Here is a 6,283-nt window from a genome sequence, read left to right on the forward strand (position 1 = left end):
GTCACTGTGGGTCTTGGCTCTGAGGTCTCCTTTCCTCATGCTACTCAGAGTGTTCAGCCTACTTCCCGTTTGCATAACAATATATAGCAGTTCCTTGTCTAGCACCATATCTGCCTGCACACCAGCACGTCCCACCATGATGATAATGGACTAAACCTCTGAAACTATAAGCAAGTCCCAATTAAACGCTTTTCTTTTTTAAGAGTTGCTATGGTTATTGTGTCTCTTCGCAGTGATCGAAACCCTAAGACAACTCTCAAAACAAACAACTTCTTTGAATGAACAAAACAAACCCCAAGCCATTTTTAAGACTTGGACGGCCCATCAAATCCATTTATCTTTTTTTTTTTAATTGAAGGGGACAGTAGCCAGGACTTGAACCAGGAGCCTTGATCTTCACTGGGTGTGACTTCTGAGACCTGCCTAAACACAGACTTCTCTGTCAGCAGCCATGGCTCCTACAGCCTGTGAGGAACAGCTTTGTGTGCTCTAGGTCAGCCAGGCAGGCTAGCACACGAATCTGAAGTAGCGAACCATGATGAAGCAGTCACTAGAGCAAAACGCAAAGCCTACAGATGGACCAGACTCGAGCCTAATGGAGAAACCCATACCTCCCTCGTCCAAGATGCCTGTATCTCTCATTATGATGCTGGTAGAAAGAAAACCAGAGTCCACCATGCCCACATCTTTTACAAGGCCCCTCTCAAAGCTAAAGGTCTCTGAGTTCCTCCAGCCATTTCCTCACTCCAGGTACTCCCACAGGCCCTGGAGTGTTCCCAGAGGCCCCTAGGAATTAGGTCTCCATCCTCACCCCCCAGTACAGCACTTGCAGGGAGTTTAACAGGCCTGCACTTCACAGTTTGAAGAGGCCTCTTTTCCTGCTGCTGTTGCTAGGGCTGCTGCTGCCTCCAAGGCTGCTGTCCGGAAGAGGACAGTTTAAACAGGTCTTATCACTGTGTATTCAATCAAGGTTTATGAGGGTTGATAAAGATGTCACCAAAGCTCCACGTGTTCACTGAAACTCTATTCCCTGATGGGATAAAATGCAAAGGTGTCTGTTTTCATTTTGTTTGAAACAGAAAATTTTGGAATAAACACATTTTGTTAACTATGGTGCATGCAGACAAGCCATCAGTGTGAGCAGTCTGGTTATGGTCCAGCATAGGTTAGGTCGGCCTGCAGCTCTGACGATAGCGCTTTAGGCCTTTGGCCTCACGAGCTGCACAGCCCTATCTTCAACATCATGAGTGATCACAATCACTTGTTTAATATCAGCGCCAACCCTGCCCTTGGCATAGGCGCAGCAATACCATTGTGTGCTTTTAATTTTGTGTCCTTTTGTGTAATTGAATGATTAGAACAAAAACACCTCATCTTTAATTTAATAAGAGTCTTGTAACTAAGTATGTTTGATATATTACCTCTTCTGTTAGAAAAAATGTTTCCTTTATGAAACTGTCTTTGTATATATACAATTAGAACTGCAACAAAGCTAACAGGGTCATGACGAAAGGCCCTGAGCCGAGGACCTTTGTATCCTGTGAGTAGCCATGTGTTTGCTTATCTGGAGGCCTGTGCTGGCCTGCACCTTCCACATGGCAAAGTGTCTCACTGGCTATGTAACATGGTTCTGTTGTTAGGCCAAGGCACAGTCGCAGAAAACAGGACAAGAAGCCTTGTAGTGTTACAAGATTTTCTCCCAGTTTTCAGTTGAAAAGGCTCAATGGCTTGACAGCTATTTTCTGCCTTCTGATAACTAAGTAGAGAAATCCGCATTACAGTGGGCTACCCAGTCTCTACCAGTATGGTGAGGCTTTAGGAAATCAAATTACCTGTCCATTCAATACTATTCAGTTACACTTAATGGCTTTCCTTCAATGTGTGAACACACCTCTTCTCCACGCGGGCAGGCTCCGTATAGACAGTTTTTCCTCGTTCTGTGCAGCCCAGGAGGGAAGAGAAACCACTACGCCAGCATGAAAGGTGGAGGTGGTGACTCGGGGAGGGGAGGGCCAGCCTGAGAGCTTTCAATAAGAAAACTGACAGCAACATTCAGGGTCAGACCCCAGGGAAGAGCTTCATACAGGGGAAGGATATGGTGGCCAAATGCTATCAGGTCCTTGGAGGAAATAAATTTGCACCCAGGTGGTTCTCCCCAGAATCGGACACTAGGATGGAAGTACAGATAGTTTACCAGGGCAGGGATTCTGAGAGCATTGGTAAGACAGTGGAGCAGAGGAGGAAGCTAACTGTGGATGTGCTTTTGAGGCAACTGGGGCCCCACTTGGCTGGAAAGTGCTCAGGAAGACAAGAACTGCTTCTGAGCTGTGTCCTTGAAGCTGAGGAAGCTGAGGTATTTGTAATAATTCAGTCATTAAACCACATTAAGATTGAGCCAGCAAGATGGTTCAGTGGTTAGAGATGCTTGCTGTCATGTCTGTCAACAGAGCTTGAACCTTCAGGCTGAGCACCACACAAACTTAGGAGTTTAAGACCAGTATGGGCAGCAGAATTATTGAATAGGAAACATTTATTTATTTATTTTATCATTTTTAGATTTTAGTCTTTGTGTTTGTCTCTGTGTGGTATGTGCGTGTGAGTGTAAGTGCCGACAGAGTCCAGAGTCAGATGCCTGTGAACCACTGGCTGTGGATGCTGGGAATCTGTGGAAGAGCGGTACATGTTCTTAACCACCCAGCCACCTCCAATGCCACATTTCTGAGAACATTTTGATAAGACCACCGTGTGCACTGAAGTGTCACATTAGAAAGTAGTCCACAAGAGTTAGAGTCTAAGTATCAAAGTTCTAGGAATGCCTTACTCAACTTGTCTACTCTTTTTATATATGAAAAGAACAGTAAAAAACAAACAAACAAAACCAAAACTTTCCATATAAGTCTAAATGTACTTGGAAAGCTACAAACCAAAAGTTAGATGAGGGCCTTGGATTGTGGCACGGTGGAGAGTGCTCGCACCCAGAGCTTCGGATTGGAGCCACACCAGCCAGGTGTGCTGATACCAGCATTCGGGAGGTAGAGGCAGGAACATCAGAAGTTCATCAGATCCTATTTCAAAAAACAACAATACAAAAAAATCTTGGGAGCTGGAGAGATGGCTCATTGGTTAGGAGCTCTACCAGAGGCCTCAGCTCTGGAATGGTGGCTCATGTTCCTGGGGACATTGTACCCGGTTCTGGTCGTTGCAGACACTAGATATGCATATGGATTTGTGCAGGTACATTGTACATAAAATTTTCATGATTTCCGCATGAGTGGGAAGCGTTGGGCCATTAGTGCTTTGAGGAGACAATGTGGACCCGCAGCAGAGGGATTCGCGCCTGGTCCTGCCATGTCCTGCACAAGAGTGCTGGTGGACTTTCCTTGTATCGTTTTGTTCTCCTTGTTCACCCCATCCTCACTTCTAGTATTGTGTTTACATATACAGATAAGTATCTCTTTGTGTCTTCTCTAGCTTCTGCTTTTTTTAAAACTTAGTCTAAATTAATCCTTTGATAAACAGAAATTGCTAATTTCAATGTAATTGAGTTTTTTTTTTTTTAAGTCCGTTTTAAGAAACTCCCTGTTTGGTTCTGTTTCTTTATCAACACCTTATTCTTTGCAGAGGTGTAGCTCTGAAGTCCCTTTCTGTTCCCTTGGTCAGTCTGCCTGTTCATGAATACACTACCATGGCATTTTATTGTTATTTAGGTGAGTCTCCCTTCTTGGGTTTTATAAAGCCCATTTGTTGTTCCTGTTTGCAAATAAATCTTAGAATGATCTTGTCGGACTCATTGGAAAGAGTTATTGAATTTGAACTTCACTTTGGACATTCTTTGAATTAACAGGTTCTTCATTTAACTACTTCTTAAACATTCTATATTTTTGTTGCTATTGTGAGGAGTAGCCTGGCTTTTAAAGTGTGTTTTCTAGATGACTGTGGTTGCCTGGGGCAGAGACAGTCACACTTGCTCTTATGACGGTTTAGACTGAGTTTGCAGCCACTGGAGTTCTCTACTCTCTGCTCCCTCCTTCTTCTGTTCCCCCCTCTCCTATCCTTCCTCTCTCCTCCCTTCTTCCTTTACTCTTTTTCTTCCTCCTCCCTCATCTTCCTCCTTCTTCTGTAAGTCTTCCCTCTCAATCAACCCTTTAATGAAGGTCAAATCTATTCTTGGTTGGTGGGGCTTATAAAAACATACCTTAAGACTTAGCTCAAGGACCTATTTCTTCATTCCTCCTATGGAAAAATTATATTAATTTTATAAATTGTTCTCTGTGACTTCACTGAGAAGTTTTTTTTTTTTTTCGTTTTTAGTGGTTTATTTGACTGTGCTGCTTTTTCTACAAAGATGATCACATGGTCTGCAAAAGTACAATGTTTTTTATCTTTAACTCTTACCTTTCTTCTTTTTATTATTGCATATTCATGGTGTGTATGGTGTGTATGTGGGGTAGCTGCATCACAGTGTGTATACGAAGATCAGGGAGAGCTCTGTGGAGTCCATTCTCCCCTGCTACCCTTGTGTTTCTGACACTGGCTCTGCACACAATCCTCTCGCCTTTGCCTTCCTCTCAAAGCTTCTCTTCTAGGTGCCATGGCTTTAGAGGCTCTGACGTGTTGCCTTGCACAGTTAGAACATTTTCTTCACTTCTTTCTCAGAATTTCTTCATCATTTGAGGGCATGATGTAACCTTCTTTTCTAATAGTGAGTTGAATTAATTGGTGTAATGATCACATATTGAACCAGCCTTGCTTTCTGAGATAAATCTTATTTGATCAGGATTCAGTTATTGTTTTGAAATTTTTACGTCTACATCCATGAGTAAAAGTGGTCTGTAATTTTCTTTTCTTATCATGTCCTTATCTGATTTCAGCATCAAGATTACACAGGTCTCATAAAATGAACTCGGTGACTTTGTTTTTCAAGCTCTCCTACCCAGCTCAAGCTGGCCTTGATCCCTTCAGTGTTGGGATTATAGCATGACCCTTCTCTTTTCTATTATCAGGGAAAACTTGAATAAGAATTAATTATGAAAATATTCTTTTAAAATTTGGTAGACTAAACCAACCAAATTAAAGTCTTTTTAGTTAGATTTTTTATGATTATCTTTTAAAATCTCTTCAGTGTTTATCAACTCATTCAAATTTTTACTTGTACTGATTTTATATTTCTTTCCTAGAAAGTTATCCATTTCATTTTGCCAATAAAATGTATTAGGGTAGAGCCACTAATGATCTTATGATTATTTTCTAATCTACTATATCTATATTTTGTTCAATTCAGCATTTCCCCTTTTTTCCTTCATCAATCTTGCAAGCAATATGCAAGTCTTTAAAGAAAATGCCCTAGACGTGGCTGTGTCCTGATGAAGCTGAGTGTCTCTGTCGGCTGCCAGCAGTCAGAAACTCATGGAGACAGATGTGAGCACGACTCTCTGAGAAGTGCGTGGTGGCAGAAGGAGCTGCTGACGCCCGGTGAACAGTGTAAGGATTGTGTGGGCTCAGTCCGTGGCAGGAACGACAAGCAGGGTTTTCCCATGGGACAAGGTGGAAGTCCTGACCCACGGCAAAGTGTGCCTGTTATTGAATCAGGGCCGTTCTTGTTGTAGACCAAGGCGGGTGGAGAGAGGAAGCGGTTTGTTGGCGGCTGCACTGGGACGCAGTGAGAGAAGGCTTTTCTGGGCTGACAGACAGGGCTCCAGGACAGCCTGTCTATGTGCTTCTGACCCCAAAGAGCTCACACAATCTGAAAGCTTTTCAGTCTTTCTAAAGAAGATGATGTCTGCCTTCTAAAGAAGATGATGTTCTAAGAAAGCTCTTAAAGAAGGCGAGAAGCCCAGGAACAAAGTCCCCAAGATTCCGTGACTCCACTCCAGGTGTCCTAGAGCACAAATGCTCTAAAGAAACACCCTGAGAAAAATGAGGAGGAAGCTGAAGAACATGAAAAAATAAAGTAAAATAAAGGCCAAAGGAATTTGCTTGAAAATATGAATTTCCTTCTAACTTTTTTTTGTTTCTTTTTCTAGACAAGGTTTTTCTGCACAGCTCTGGCTGTCCTGGAACTCACTCTGTAGAACAGGCTGTCCCGGAGCTCATAGAGATCCACTTCCCTCTGCCTCCCAAGTGCTGGGATTAAAGGTGTGTGTCACCACTGCTGGGCTTAATAATTTCTTAAATGATACACTAATTTGGCTTTGTAGCACTTCATTAGTAATTCATCTTAAATATCTTTCAGTTTTCTTTGCTTTTTTTTTTTTTTTTTTTTTTTTTTTTTTTTTTTTTTTTT

The 6,283-nt window shown here is 42.4% G+C and overlaps 1 pseudogene; it reads left to right on the forward strand.

Annotated features, from left to right (window-relative positions):
• Nucleotides 1–535: 535 nt before the first annotated feature.
• LOC126505818 (DNA-(apurinic or apyrimidinic site) endonuclease-like) overlaps nt 536–6,283 on the forward strand; it is a 37,909-nt pseudogene continuing 32,161 nt past the window's right edge.

The sequence above is a fragment of the Alexandromys fortis genome, unplaced genomic scaffold (genome assembly GCF_014885135.2).
Source record: "Alexandromys fortis isolate MF-2015 unplaced genomic scaffold, M_Fortis_MF-2015_v1.1 scaffold_4, whole genome shotgun sequence".
Classification (NCBI taxonomy): domain Eukaryota; kingdom Metazoa; phylum Chordata; class Mammalia; order Rodentia; family Cricetidae; genus Alexandromys; species Alexandromys fortis.